At 42.3% G+C, this 14,969-nt stretch overlaps 1 protein-coding gene across 2 annotated transcripts in view; it reads left to right on the forward strand.

Moving 5' to 3' along the window:
- Window positions 1–14,969, forward strand: part of KLF12 (KLF transcription factor 12) — a 476,625-nt gene that overhangs the window by 379,161 nt on the left and 82,495 nt on the right. The gene's annotated exons all lie outside the window — the stretch shown is intronic.

Below are 14,969 nucleotides of genomic sequence, written 5' to 3' on the forward strand. Positions count from 1 at the left end.
CTCAAAATTTTAGTTATTCCCTTTTATCTTCCGCTATTCGGCATCAACAGGTTTTCCAATTCCGGTTATCTCCTCTGTTCTTCCCTCTCTCTTCCCTCAGGACCTCCTCAGATTAGACTTTGTCCCTTTCCACCTGAGCTACTGCAGTGTCATCGAGATTGTCGTTTCCAGTCATTCTGCACGCCACTTGCAGATGAATTCTTATGTGGTAACATTACCCCTCTGCAATGAAATCTTCCAGCAGCTTTGCACTTTCATGAGAGAGAAATCCCCAAACATCTATCGCCTGTTAACAAAGACATTCCACTTTCAGAGTGGCACCCCCTTTGGGAACGCCTCCTTCCAACTAAAGTAGTAGTAGCCCCATGCTCTATTCATCTTTCCCCCATCTTCGTCCTGTGTGCTCAGAAGTTCGTCCTCACCTGCACCCCTGCACATCTGGCTGCTGCTCTGTGCTTGCTCAGGAGCTCTGTCCTGGGAGACCTAACCCAAATCCAAGACCATTATCTTGGCATTTTTGTCTCGTCTGATCTCTTGAAGTAATGAGTGTTATTCATGAACAGCTCTTCTGTTTGGAGAACTGATGTTCTTAATCTTGTATTGTCACTATATCGCCTTGATATTACCTAAATTTGGTTGCAGGTGTTTTGAACATAGTAGTACTTAATACATTTTAATCAGTTCTTTCTGTTTATCTTTTTTTCAATCACAGTAATGGTCTGGTGCTTAATAACGAACTAAAATACCAGCGTAGTTATCTGTATCAAATTTAGAAATAAGCAAAATATCCAAACCAGCTGTGCTTTGATTTGCCTGTTTTGTTAATATAATAAGTAATACATGTTTCTGCAGGATAATTTCTAACCTCTTGCTAATAATTCAGTGCTCTGTGAAGCACCGAAGGATCGGAGGAGGCGGAACACTGCTGGCTGATTGGGGCGGGAGGGGGAGGCTGCATCTGCACGGAGCTCGCGGAAATGACGTTGACCAGTTGTAGATGGTGCATTTGGAGGTGCTTATATGGCGGGTGCGTTGCTGTTTGTCCAGTCCGTTGGTAAATTGGTGTGTGATACTTCATATACTCCTTGCCAATCTGCACAAACACCTTTAGCTCTGTGGATACTGCTTGATGTGTTTGGCAGCTCTCCGTCTCAGGTGCTAAGTCCTGAGATAAAGTGTCTCTGTATGAGCTAGTAGGTCAGTTCCTGACTCCGTGCCTTAAAGTCCTCCAAGCTTCTCAGCCATCAGTTTGGGCACTGAGCGGCTACCTCTTCTGCTGTCTGCCAGATTGCCGTGCGATCCAGTGCTGAGTTTATCTCCTGGAGGACTCCTGGATGATTTCCTTTTACTTAAATGGAGTTCACTGTTAAAAGAAGCAGGATTTACAAACACACATACACACACAATACATAAATTTATTTCTTTTAAACACATTATTTAAAATAATTAAAGATAATGCTTACATATAACTACCAGGTTAGGGGGTTAGGGTTTTTCTAGCATTTGGATTTTTTTTTTTTTTTTTTTTTGTGATAGAGACAGAGAGGGACAGATAGGGACAGACAGGAAGGAAGGGAGATGAGAAGCATCAATTCTTCATTGTGGCACCTTAGTTGTTCATTGTCATATGTGACTTGACCTGGGGGCTACAGAAGACCGAGCGACCCCTTGCTCAAGCCAATCACCTTGAGTTTAAGCCAGCAACCTTTGGGCTCAAGCCAGCGAACATGGGGTCATGTCTATGATACTACACTCAGGCCAGCGACCCTGCACCCAAGCTGGCAACCTCGGGGTTTCGAACTTGGATCCTCTGTGTCCCAGTCCAATGTTCTATCCGCTGTGTCACCGCCTGGTCAGGCTAGCACTTGAACTTTTATTGTAAATGAAGTGCAAGCAACATTTTCTTCTTAAATAGGGCTTATCATCTTTAAAGTCTAGTTTGCCATTTTTATTATGCCATAAGCCAAATGATGTAAAATTTTGTCCTATTCACAGGAAAAATGGTTCAGCCTACTGAGCTATAACACCTTCTTGAGAGAATACTATATTGTAATAGATCCATTTTGGGGTGACAAAAAGCCCACATTACATACTTTAACATTGCCTCTTTCTTTAGCCTAAATGAGGCATCTCAAAATTAATGCAGCCAGAGGCAGTAAAAGCGTTTGAAGTAATTTTTCAACAACTTACTATTCTTTCTCAACAGAGTGCACAGAATAAAAGGCATTACCATTGTGACTAATAGAATAACTACCAATCAGAATGTCTGTCAATTCATAAAATTCCTCCAGCTCAGTCCACACTAACGACTAAATTAAAGAACTTCAATTCACATGTGAAATGACAGGGACCTCAATGCACCGTCCACCAAACACTGCAAAATAATTCATCAGTCTTCTAAACATGCAAAATGAAGTGGAAAATTGAAGCAGTTACCAGGGTATGTCTGTGTACCTGTTATTGGTAATTCTGTACTTAGTGCATTCAAAACCCATGATGGCAAAAGTAGTAGAATTATTTGATGAGTCTATTTACCAAAAAAGAAAAAATGAGTATGCAAGAGAAAGTGCACACACATGGAGAGATACACTGTACACTCTGTAGTTATATATAGAATGAAAAAAACACTAAGTAAAACAGGAAAAAAGTAGTTTCTAGGAAATCTATACTGCTTATAGTCTTATCCTGGCAAAAGAATAGCACTTTAAAAATATTTTATTTTAAAATAATTTTAGGATTTAAAAGTTGTAAAAATACAAGTGTTCACCAATACCCTTAATTCACTTTTCCTAGTGTTTATATTTCACATAATCATAGTGTAATTATTCAAACCAAGAAATTCTCATTGGTTCAACACAATTAACAAAACTAGAGACCTTATTTGAATTTCACCAGTCTCTCCATAATGGCTGCTAATTTTCCACCAGTTTCTCCAGGGGTGAGGAAGCGACAGTCATGTCTGCTCTGGCCCCCTGCCTGGATGGTCCTGTGTGCAGACAGTGCTGGGTGTCCGGGCTGCGGCTCCACACAACCCGGCCTGGATGGTCCTGTGTGCAGACAGTGCTGGGTGTCCGGGCTGCGGCTCCACACAACCCGGCCTGGGTGGTCCTGTGTGCAGACAGTGCTGGGTGTCAGGGCTGCGGCTCCACACAACCCGGCCTGGGTGGTCCTGTGTGCAGACAGTGCTGGGTGTCCTGGCTGCGGCTCCACACAACCCGGCCTGGGTGGTCCTGTGTGCAGACAGTGCTGGGTGTCAGGGCTGCGGCTCCACACAACCCGGCCTGGGTGGTCCTGTGTGCAGACAGTGCTGGGTGTCCGGGCTGCGGCTCCACACAACCCGGCCTGGGTGGTCCTGTGTGCAGACAGTGCTGGGTATCAGGGCTGCGGCTCCACACAACCCGGCCTGGGTGGTCCTGTGTGCAGACAGTGCTGGGTGTCAGGGCTGCGGCTCCACACAACCCGGCCTGGGTGGTCCTGTGTGCAGACAGTGCTGGGTGTCCGGGCTGCGGCTCCACACAACCCGGCCTGGGTGGTCCTGTGTGCAGACAGTGCTGGGTGTCAGGGCTGCGGCTCCACACAACCTGGCCTGGGTGATCCTGTGTGCAGGCAGTGCTGGGTGTCAGGGCTGCGGCTCCACACAACCCGGCCTGGGTGGTCCTGTGTGCTCAGGGCTGCGGCTCCACACAACCCGGCCTGGGTGGTCCTGTGTGCAGACAGTGCTGGGTGTCAGGGCTGCGGCTCCACACAACCCGGCCTGGGTGGTCCTGTGTGCAGACAGTGCTGGGTGTCAGGGCTGTGGCTCCACACAACCCGGTTCCTGCGGGGCCAGAGCTTTTCTGGGACAACATCTGAGCCACACTCCTTTCTATTCACCACCTCTTCCACTTTGTACTTGATCTTTGTTATGTAGTAAGCACAGTAAATATAAATATTGGGTTCTGGCCGGTTGGCTCAGTGGCCTGGCGTGCGGGGGACCCGGGTTCGATTCCCGGCCAGGGCACATAGGAGAAGCGCCCATTTGCTTCTCCGCCTCCACCCCTTCCTCTCTGTCTCTCTCTTCCCCTCCCGCAGCCAGGGCTCCATTGGAGCAGGGATGGCCCGGGCACTGGGGATGGCTCCTTGGCCTCTGCCCCAGGCGCTAGAGTGGCTCTGGTCTCGGCAGAGAGATGCCCCGGAGGGGCAGAGTGTCGCCCCTGGTGGGCGTGCCGGGTGGATCCCGGTCAGGCGCATGCGGGAGTCTGCCTGGCTGTCTCTCCCCGTTTCCAGCTTCTAAAGGAGATATATATATATATATATATATATACACACACACACACACACACACACACACACACACACATATATATGTATATATGTATATATATAAATATTAAAGATATGTATTAAGTTGTTATATAGATTTACTTATTTTTTCAGATTATTGCAAAAAGAAAAAAAAATCTTAGGAAAAATTAAAAGGCTACTATTATGGGTTCTTATCATCTCCTTTTATTTATAGAGCAGTATTTAATGTGTGGCTACTTTGTACCAGACCTAGGGCCCAATACTGGGCACATACTGGAGAACTAAGAATTTCTAAGGAGAAGCAGTTCCTGCTTCTCACTGAATTATCATGTCTCTGCATGACCACAAGCCTGGTAAGTTCTGTGAAGGACAACAAAGAGAATACTAAGAGTCTGTGTGACAGAGACATAATCCTTTCTGGTGAGTCCTGCAAAGCGGAGTGACATGTGAGGTGAGAGCTGGGTAAGTTAACTCCATGAAGGGGCAGACGGCCCCACATAGCTCTATAGAAGAGGAACAACCCATGTGGAGGCACTGAGCTGCAAGGAACTGAAAGGGGGCTGGGGTGACTGCATCACAGAGAGCAGGGGACAGGGAGGGGAGCACTTTTGGAAGGTGGAGTCAGAGATGAGCAATGTCCAGATCACAGGCATTTAGGCTATGCTGAGAAATAACAATGCAGCTCTAGTGCAGCAAAGGGATGGGGGGGCGAGGTTCTGGGATTAGTACTGGTAAGAGGGTGGAAAGCCAGTAGCCACAGCCACCATCACAGCTGCCTGGCCCATGCAGGTTCACATTTGATTTGTACAGACAGTAATGAAATAATGGAGCCAAGAACTGGTGGGCCATTACCTTTAATCCTAGCTTGCACCTGGAAAGCAAGAAATACACACAGTGGGAAAACACTTCCCTTTCCATTCAGGGCTCCCAAAGCCACTGACTTATCTGAGTATTCCTAGAATCAAAGGTTTCTACCTTACCAGCCTTATTCACCTCTGTTCCCTATCTCCTCTCTGCACAAACTGGCTTCTCCTTCAGCATCCGCCATGTTGGCTGCCTCTCCTCTGCAAGGCTGATGACAGGATCTGAGCAAGAGAACCCTCCCCTCCCCCGTCTGCCTTATCTTAGAGTGTAGAAATTAAAGCCTTTAAGCCAATATATAAATAAGGAAGTCTCTGATACAAAGCCACTTATCTGAGGCATAAATGCGATTCCTCATAAAAATGTACCACTTCATGTCATGCAACAGTCAAGGGTGTGGGGGAAAGCTTAGTTTTGAAATGATTTTAGTATTAAAAGGGTGGGAAAGGCTTAGTCTTAAAACTAAGCCTTAGACTATAATGACTTTGCAGGCTTACAGCCTGTCCCCCACACCCAATGCAAACTATAAGCGAGCAGACATATACATCATATTTACACACTTATTTGACTGACAGGGGAGAATGGGTTAAAATAATTTAGAGACTGAGGAAATGAGCAGTGGAAACAATGGAGATGGTGTAGGGGACTGAAAATGGGTTGGATATGGGGAGAGAAGTTTAGTTAAGGTTGCCTCTTGGGTTTCTGGGTTGTTTACAGAAATGGTATCGGTACCATTTGCCACCTAAGGCAGTCCTGAAGGAAAAAAGATTATTTTCTGATGTGAAGGGAAGAGAAGAGAAGATCCTTTCTTACCTCCTTTAACATTGATCATGAGATCATCTGAGCCTAAATCGAGTCCTGGAACTCCAACTTCTCATCAATAAGTGGGGATCTTCAGCATTCCCTGAATGAGTAGGAGGAGAGTTTTAAGTTATCCAAGAAGATAAGAGCGTTTCCAGGGGCCCTGGCTTGGTCTGCAGCTCTTCTTGCTTAAATTCTGCCTCTCTGACACTCGGGGCTCATCTGGAATTGATATGATAAGGATGCTCACATCTCCAGCTCTCTTCTTAAAAATTTCTCCTGAACCCTAGATCTGTATATGCACCTGACCGAAGCTCACTGTATTCTTTTTAATTCTACACATGATCTTTATTCCCTGTATTGGCGCTTCTGACCACTCGTTTCAGAACTCCAGGTGTTATCCAAAAACTGTTTACTTCATTGGGCCTTTCCTCCCCACACCTTGCATATATTTTCAACAGGACCCGGGGGGACAGTTAATTTCTTAGGCATTCGTCTTCCTCTTACATCTCCCCAGTCTTCCATCACTCCCAGTGGTCCTCTGGTGGTATTGCCTGTGTAAACATGCATTCTCTGCAGGCCACGCTCTGCACTGCTGGCAAGGTGATTCTTCTAGAACACAAATCTGATTGTGTCAGTTCCAACCATGAAAGCCTCTAGTGGTTGTCCTTTAAGTCTCTGAGTTAGCCGGTTAGCCCAGTGTACAAGATCTTCCCTGATCTGTGCTGCGTTCTTACGTAATCTCCTGCCGCTCCAGGCCTGCCGGACCCTTGACTCTCGTCACCCTGAACAATTTGTAGCTTTGCTATTGGACATATCTACCCTCAATGTCTCTCTGTATTGTCCTAGAGAAACTTCCAGATCTACAAAGCTTAATTAAGATGTCCCTTTTATCTACTATTATAGTCATTTATCCCATTGTACCATGATGGTCAATTGTTTGTCGAAACTCTTGTTATACTGTAGGCTTCCTGCAGTCAGGAATCATGTTGTAATAGATGTAATATCCCTTCCGCAACACTCAGTTTACAATACTACGAGCCCAGAACAGTATCTGGCACAATAGATCTTCAATTAGTATTTGAATTGATAAGTAAATGATCGATATGCAATAATACTGGTTAAATTAAAGGTAGAAGAAAGATTGATATGACTCCATAGCTGAATGCCCCAGTTACTAACTCCTTATTCAGACAGTTATTTATTGATCTGTATTCTAACTCTGTATTAACATTCTAGTTCATCTTCTAATGTTTCTAGGCAACTTCCCCCTCATACCACAATGCACTGTCATACTTAGATGACTAATTTAGCTCCTCTTCTTGAAGTATCTTTCTACCATCATTCACTTTTATTCTGAAAGTTTCATTTATCCTTCACGTCCCAGCCTAAAGGTCTCTTCCTTTAACCTTTTCTGTTGTTTCACAGTTTGAATCAATTCTAACCCTTCTTCATACCAATACAACTTGAAATCCCTTTTAATTCTTCTACCCTATTTTATGATAGTTCCTACCTGTTTATCTCAACTAGAGCTTGAACTTCCTGCGGACAGCAATTTTGCCTCACCCACAAAGCCAGAATTCATGGAAAGTAACTGTTGAGTGTTTGTTGGATTTAATTAATTAATGTTAATCAATCATTGAAGCTCTAGGTGCTCCCGATGTGTTCTTAAGTGATTTTATGAAATAGCTCACATTTCTAAATCTGAAACTTTTTATCTTTTTTCACCATCTTTTTGCTTAACAATGGTTTATTATATGCTTATTGTGCTAAGCTCTGAGGATGGCATGGTGACTTAGGCATGACCATTGTTGTCCATCCTAGAAGTTAGAGTCCAGTAGAAAACAGGGGTGAGCACACAGCAGTTCCTTCCTCAGTGCCCACTGGTGGCTGGCAGTGGAGAAATGAGAGTGAGCAAAAGGAGGAAAGCTCTCTTATCTCCTTGGAACATACTGTCTGGCTGGAGAGACAAACAAAATAAACTAAACATACAAACAAATTTAATCTTCCATTATCAAATTCTAAGTCCTCCATGCTGTGAGAACTTGGAGTGAGTTCACCTAGGCCGGGAGGTTCAGGATGGCTTCTTAAAGTTGCCCATCAGCTAAACAGGTGACGAAGGAAGGAAGAGAGTCCTCAGTGTCGCTGCCACACAGCAAGAGGGGATGTTAGGAGAAGAGATTGGCATTAATTTATATAATTATGCAAAGCAAATGTTTTCCTTTTAGAATTCTTTATTCTGATGATGCATAGCAGAAATACATATTGCTCCCTTCAACATTTAAAAAATTTACAGTATTATAGTAGACAGTGAAAAAAATATCCCATTAATTCTATATGATGTTTAAGTTGAGCCTACTCTTCTGAAAATAACATCAATGGCTTTGCAGGAGAGAAAGAGACAAATATAATAGGAGAGGGGAGAGAACTTTAGAAAACTGTGTAGCATTCCTAATGGACATCTGATCTCTGGCTTGATGAAAGCAGAGAATAAAAAGGGCCCACTTAATTTAATCACTGGTCATACTTATTTTGATTTAGTCAAATGTATTTATGTATATTTTAATAAAAACATCCAAGCTCAGCTAAATGATCATGAGAACTTGTATTCAGTACAACTATGTGTAAGAAGGAAGCAATACCAAGAATTACTTTTAAATTATCTTTCATGTGATTCTGTATAGGAAACTACTGGTATTTCAGAATAGCTGTGAAGTTATTTCTAAATTAATCTTCCACAGATGTGGTCAACTGAGTTTTTAGAGTGTGTTTTATGTAGAATAATTGGGAAAAATTATGAATGGAAGTATGGACTACAAGTTTTATTATATAACAGAAAAATGAACTTGAGAAAATATTTGTACATAATGATTTTTCATGATCTTGATAATAAAAATCTCTAATCTCATTGAGTGAGTAATTTCCTACAATAAATATTTTATTGGTCTGTGAAATAGTAGTTTATTTTCAGCAGCCTCTCTAATATATGGAGTTAAGAGCGTGAAAGGACTCTGGGATTACTCAGTGGTGTCGCCATGTTTTGAAACTGAGATGTGGAAAGGAACACCCGTTTAAAAAAAATTTTTTTTGAAGGAAAGAATTAGGATTAATAAACCTGAGACTTGTATTCAGAGAAAATACAGGGATGGGGTGGAAACCGAAACAGAAATTTGGGGTCATTATAACATAGATGGTGTGGAAGCCCGTTAGCTGGGTGTGAGGGTGCTGTGTTGGGGACCCTTTCAGTCTGGGGAGTGAGAGTTGAAATTGGCAAGAGAAAGACATGGGAAAGAGATCCTGAGGCCACGCCAATATTTAGAATTCAAAGAATGAGAGTAGGAGATTTAAGACGAGGGAAAAAAGAGGAGGAGGAAAGCCAGAGACCAGGACTGATGCTGATTAAGAAAGCTGTTCAAGGATGGAGTGATCAGTTACGGCAGCTGCCGCTAAGAATTGAAGATGAGGGCTGGGGATTAACCACTAGATTTGAACGTGGAGGCCACTGATGATGAAGACAAGGATGATTTCATCAGGAGCGTGTGGACACAAACTGGATGGGGTTCTAGAAAAAATGGGAAGAGAAGTGGACGTATAGCTAGGATTAATTTTACCATCTAAAACTTACATGTGTTGCACATTTTGTATTTAAATAGCAACACTAGTAACAAGGAATTTTCATAGTTAAAGGGAGTACAGTGTACTTATATTACTGTGACTGTATTTCTTGTGAGTACTCACAATGCTTGCTACTTAGTCCAGTGCCAACCTCAGGCCAAGAAAAGCCTACTTTTACTTTGATCTATTTATGCTATAGAATGTACAATGGGACTTAAATAAATGCTAAACCTCTCATTAAAGCCTCTGGTGCTAATTTACTTTATTGCAACCTCTAGGATAGTGTGGAGGGCATCTACCAGTATGCACAAAAGTAGGATTGCAGTTGTAGGTACACAAAACACACGCTTTTTATTCTTGTATAATTATTTATTAATTATTTTATTGTTTTCCATACGAACAACTGTACACTTACTTTTGCCTGCCCTTGTATATGTGTTCATAAAGATGGCAAAGTAATCTGGGGTAGGACAGGTCAGCAATACCTATGTTTAAGTCCTGATTTTGCTGTTCACAAGTTGTGTGACCCTGGCAAGTTATCAAAATTCTTCTAAACCTGTTTGCTCAAAGTTAAAATGTGTATAATAAGGCTATAAGTATAAATAAGAGAATGTACCTAAAGTCCTAAGCATGGTGTCTGGCATAGTAAGGGCTCAGTAAATGGGAGTGATTTTTGTATTGCTATGATTATTGACTTGACCTTGAATGGAACATAACTGACATACGCTGCAACTTAACAAACAGGAGAGAGGTCTTCTAGTAAGTAACAGAAAAATCAGCTACCACAGAGTACGCCAGTATCTTAGAAATCACAGTATTCAGTTGATGCTACTCTTTATGTGTTCATTTCTCTTTGTTACCTCATCTTTAGTGAAGTCGTATAAGTATAGTGGTTAAGATTGCAGACTCTATAGAGGACATTTGTCATCTCAGTCCCCTGGAATAGCTAATATGTATCGACCCCTTTCTGAGCACCAACCACTGTCCTAAACACTTTACAACTGTCAACCGATTTGACTCTCCCAGGCCTAGGAGGTGCCTCTCATGACTGCCTCCATTTGCACAGATGAGAAAACTGAAGCACTGTAAGCTTAGGGAACTTGCCCTAGGATAACACTGGGTTACTACTGGTGGAGCTGGGGTTTAGTCCCAGGCACACTGCTTACACAGTTGTACCCTTTATCATTTCACTCCCATTCCACTGGGGGCTACAGGATTGCATTTAAGTTGTCACTGCTTTTCTGTGGTGGGGAGAGTAAAAAGATAGAATTGGTACCCATCACAGCAGTATATCAGTGAGCTGTGTTGGGTGTCCGAGTTTCCCAGCCCAGCTCCAACTACCAGCCATTCAGATAGGTTTATGAAGACATTGAAAAACAGAGTGTTTGCTTGACTTGTGGTGGCGCAATGGATAAAGCGTCAACTTGAAATACTGAGGTCACAGGTTCAAAACCCCAGGTCTGCCTGGTCAAGACACATATGGGAGTTGATACTTCCTGCTCCTTCCCCCTTCTCTCTCTCTCTCTCTCTCTCTCTCTCTAAAATGAATAAATAAAATCTTGTTAAAAAAAAGGAAAGGAAAATAAAGTGATCATATTCTCTTAACTATAAGTACTAGTCATTAAAACATAAGATTTGAGAGTCAGGTCCTCTGGTGCTTCTACCTAAAGAAGGGTCATTTCTGTGTTAAGATAGCTAAGACACACTCACATGATTAGCACGAAGACTAAATTAAGCCCAGCATTGGGTAAATTTATAAACATGCAGTCTGTCTCAGATAATTGAGACAGTGTATATAAATAGGAGAGTTGCTATACAGGGCCTTAATGGTATAGCTTCCTTTTTTCTGTCACGTGAATCACCAGTGTGAGCATTTCCATCTGCCATAAACTGTCAGTCTCAGAGAGCACATTGTAGCATTCACATGTTACACAACGACCAAGATTGCCCTTTTCTTCAGCTTGGTGTGTGTGTGTGGTGTATTTTTTTTTTCTTTCCATATCCAGTGGTTAGTTCTGAGGCCTGAAACCCTTAGTTATAGAACAAAGTGGCTTACCAGTAATCAAGCCTGTGTGAGGCTAAGGGAAGAATAATGAACGTTCCCTGCAAGCTTCCTGCCTCTATGCAGGTGCAGGAATCAGGGGGTCATGAATAATGCATGACATGCAGATTAGGTGGTGGTTTCTCCTACTGGGGTTTTTGACTTTGTACCTGCCTGGCTGCTCTATGTGGAAAGGAGATAGACAATGGCAAAAAGAGTCACAATAAAGACTCAACTCACAAAAACACTGCATATCCTTTTGAAGAAATAAAATTTGGGAGGTAGCTGAAATGTAAACATTTATGGTATACTTTATCAGATGAGGTAAACTTCAGGTTATTAAGTGACTTCTTTGGGGAAGGGAGAGTCACTTGTTTTACTGTTTTAAGAAACTTTATAACGATTGGTTCACACATACACACAAATCAGAAATTCTTTGAGGACTGTTGAACAGTTTCAGAAATTATCTGCTTATAGTATTTGATGTATGGATGGGTCAACGAAGTTTTGCTATGAGACACAAAATACCTAGAGAATATTATAATTGTAGGTGAAATAGATCTATTTTTCAACACTGATGTATGCAGTGAGTACCATCAACAAGAGAATATATCTTCAGATTTCAACTGGTGAGATTATCATGATGAATAGAAATACTAGGGGTTGAGGAGGAAGAAATAAGAGAAGTAAACATTTAAAGGCCATCGAGTGAATGACATAACTGTATTTGGGCTATTACTTTTTAAACTTTCTTTAGGCAGCATGACTCTTTGCCCCAGTGGGAATGTAGGGGGGATTCAAGAGGATTTCCTGCATTTCCCCTTCGGACCCGGAAGACATTTTTTGGCTTACAGTTTCATTTTGATGATTATATCTCAAGCGGACAGACTGAAAGAAAAAAAGAAAGAAGAGAAAAAATAATGAGTTTTGCTCCCTTTTGTATAATTCTTACACGTTTTTATTGCATGTTTTTCTCTCTCTCTCCCCAATTTGGGAGACTGGACTCGGAGCTGGCTTTCATTTCTAGCTGAGTCTGTCGTTTCCGCCAGGCCCCAGTTTGGCCAGATGCCAAGACCAACAGGTGATCCTTGTAGCTGCAAAACAGCAGGAAGTGGGCCTTGCTTGAATGAGACAGTTCACCAGAGGGGCTGTCTGGCCTCTCTCCATCTTTCTGCATAATTAACATTCCCCTCCCCCATGCCGAGCAGAAAATCTGTGCTGAACGGCTCAGCTGCAGCAGCCATTGAGAAGTGCTGTAAGGAAAAGAATGTTAATAAGGGGTGTTGGAAGAAATAAGCCTTCCCAATGCAAAGTGCAGCCTGGCTCTTGCCTTGACCGAAAGACTGCAGTTGGGCCTTCTGTGTGGCTGGAACTCGATAATCTGTTTTGAAATGATTTTCACGTGTTAAACGCCTATAAAAAACTGAGGTTCTAATGGATGGTTCTCACTGGACTATAATAACCGGAGTTTAAGATCCCTGTTTTCTTTCTTGTCCTGTACACAAAAGTGATGTCCGAGACATAAAGAGTGAAGATAACACAAGCTAAAGAGACTGCCTAGATCTCACAAATCCTGGTAAAGATAGAACAAAGCAGGAAGTTGGCCAAAAGGAAGCAGGAAGTAGGGTATATTGTGTTGCCAGTTAGTGATCTTCACAGAGCTGGAGGTTCAGCTGTTTAAGTTTCTTAAAACAGTAAAACAAGTGACTCTCCCTTCCCCAAAGTAGTCACTTAATAACCTGAAGATCTCATCAGTGCCTGGAAATTTAAACTATTGCCAGTGGATGACTCCGGCCCTGGAAGCTTATAAAACAGTATATGTAGTCTTTACTTCTTGATTATTTAGCTAAAGTTTTGAATTGATTTTCCTTCCTCAAAGCTGTAGAGCAGGGGTCCCCAAACTACTGGGCCGCATGAGGCCCCCTGAGGCCATTTATCTGGCCCCCGCTGCACTTCCAGAAGGGGCGCCTCTTTCCTTGGTGGTCAGTGAGAGGAGCATAGTTCCCACTGAAATACTGGTCAGTTTGTTGATTTAAATTTACTTGTTCTTTATTTTAAATATTGTATTTGTTCCCATTTTGTTTTTTTACTTTAAAATAAGATATGTGCAGTGTGCATAGGGATTTGTTCATAGTTTTTTTTTATAGTCCGGCCCTCCAACGGTCTGAGAGACAGTGAACTGGCCCCCTGTGTAAAATGTTTGGGGACCCCTGCTGTAGAGCATCACATCTAAAAGGTCTTTTTTTTTTAAAAGAAATAATTGTTTGCCCTTCTTTCCTCCCCCATTCCGATAGATTCTGTTTCTGGACATTTGGATGAAATTATTGTAGAGGAGGAAAAGAACTTTTCCTGTATCCTCGCAGGTTCTGTGTCTGGAGGGCCTGCAAATTAAACTGACAAAAGACAGCTTAGCAAGGGGAAAAAAGAAACAGTTCACATGTGCAACATGCACACATGTAAGAATACTCAGTGATAAGTAACCCAAAAACATAATTAGATGTTGGAGCTTATATACCGTTTTAACAAAGGGTGACAAATTGTGAAGAAAGGACTAGTCAAAAGAAAAGGGGTCTGGGCTTTTTGGAGGGGGGTAAATTGTAAGAAGGTGACTAGGAAATGTATGGGGACAATAATGGTAAATAAAAGTACTTTTTTAAAAAAAATTATTGATTAATTTGAAAGTGAGAGATGGGGAAGCATTCATTTTGTTCCACTTAGTTATGCATTCATTGGTCACTTCCTGTGTGTTTCCCTACAGGAGATCAAACACAGACCTTGGTGTTTTGGGACAATGCTTTAACCAACTGAGTTCACCAACCAGGGCCAGTAAATAAGGCTTTTTTATGGAAACTCATTTTAATACCATCACTGGTGATAAGAGTATTATTGATGTATTGCTCTTTCTGGTATGGGAGAAGGGGGACATCTTTACAAGTGTAAATATTCTTAACAAAACATACGTTTATGCCCTGCTATTAGGCCTATCAAGGGAAGATAGAGAGCTCTTCCTGTGCCTGCTATTTCTCAGTTACCTTTAACTCAAAATAATCCTCGTGCCAAAGTAGCATATTTTGGAGTGGCATATCTTAATTCCTTTTAGTTTCTTGCTTACTTAAGTCTAAAAGTTTAATGAGAAAATGTGCACTTAGACTGTCACTTATGTCCCCCCACCCTGGTGGGGACAGGTAGCAGAAAGGGTTCCCCAAGGGCAAGTACCACACCTTACATTATTTCAACCCACTCCTAAACCTGGCAAGGAGTACGCAGTCAGTAACTTTTTGTTAACGAAGTGAATGAAATCAGTTGATTAAAACCGGAGGTCCTGCTTTTGGGGGGATCTTCACAGAGAACATATGACAAACCCTGG

The sequence above is a fragment of the Saccopteryx leptura genome, chromosome 4 (assembly GCF_036850995.1).
Source record: "Saccopteryx leptura isolate mSacLep1 chromosome 4, mSacLep1_pri_phased_curated, whole genome shotgun sequence".
Lineage (NCBI taxonomy): Eukaryota > Metazoa > Chordata > Mammalia > Chiroptera > Emballonuridae > Saccopteryx > Saccopteryx leptura.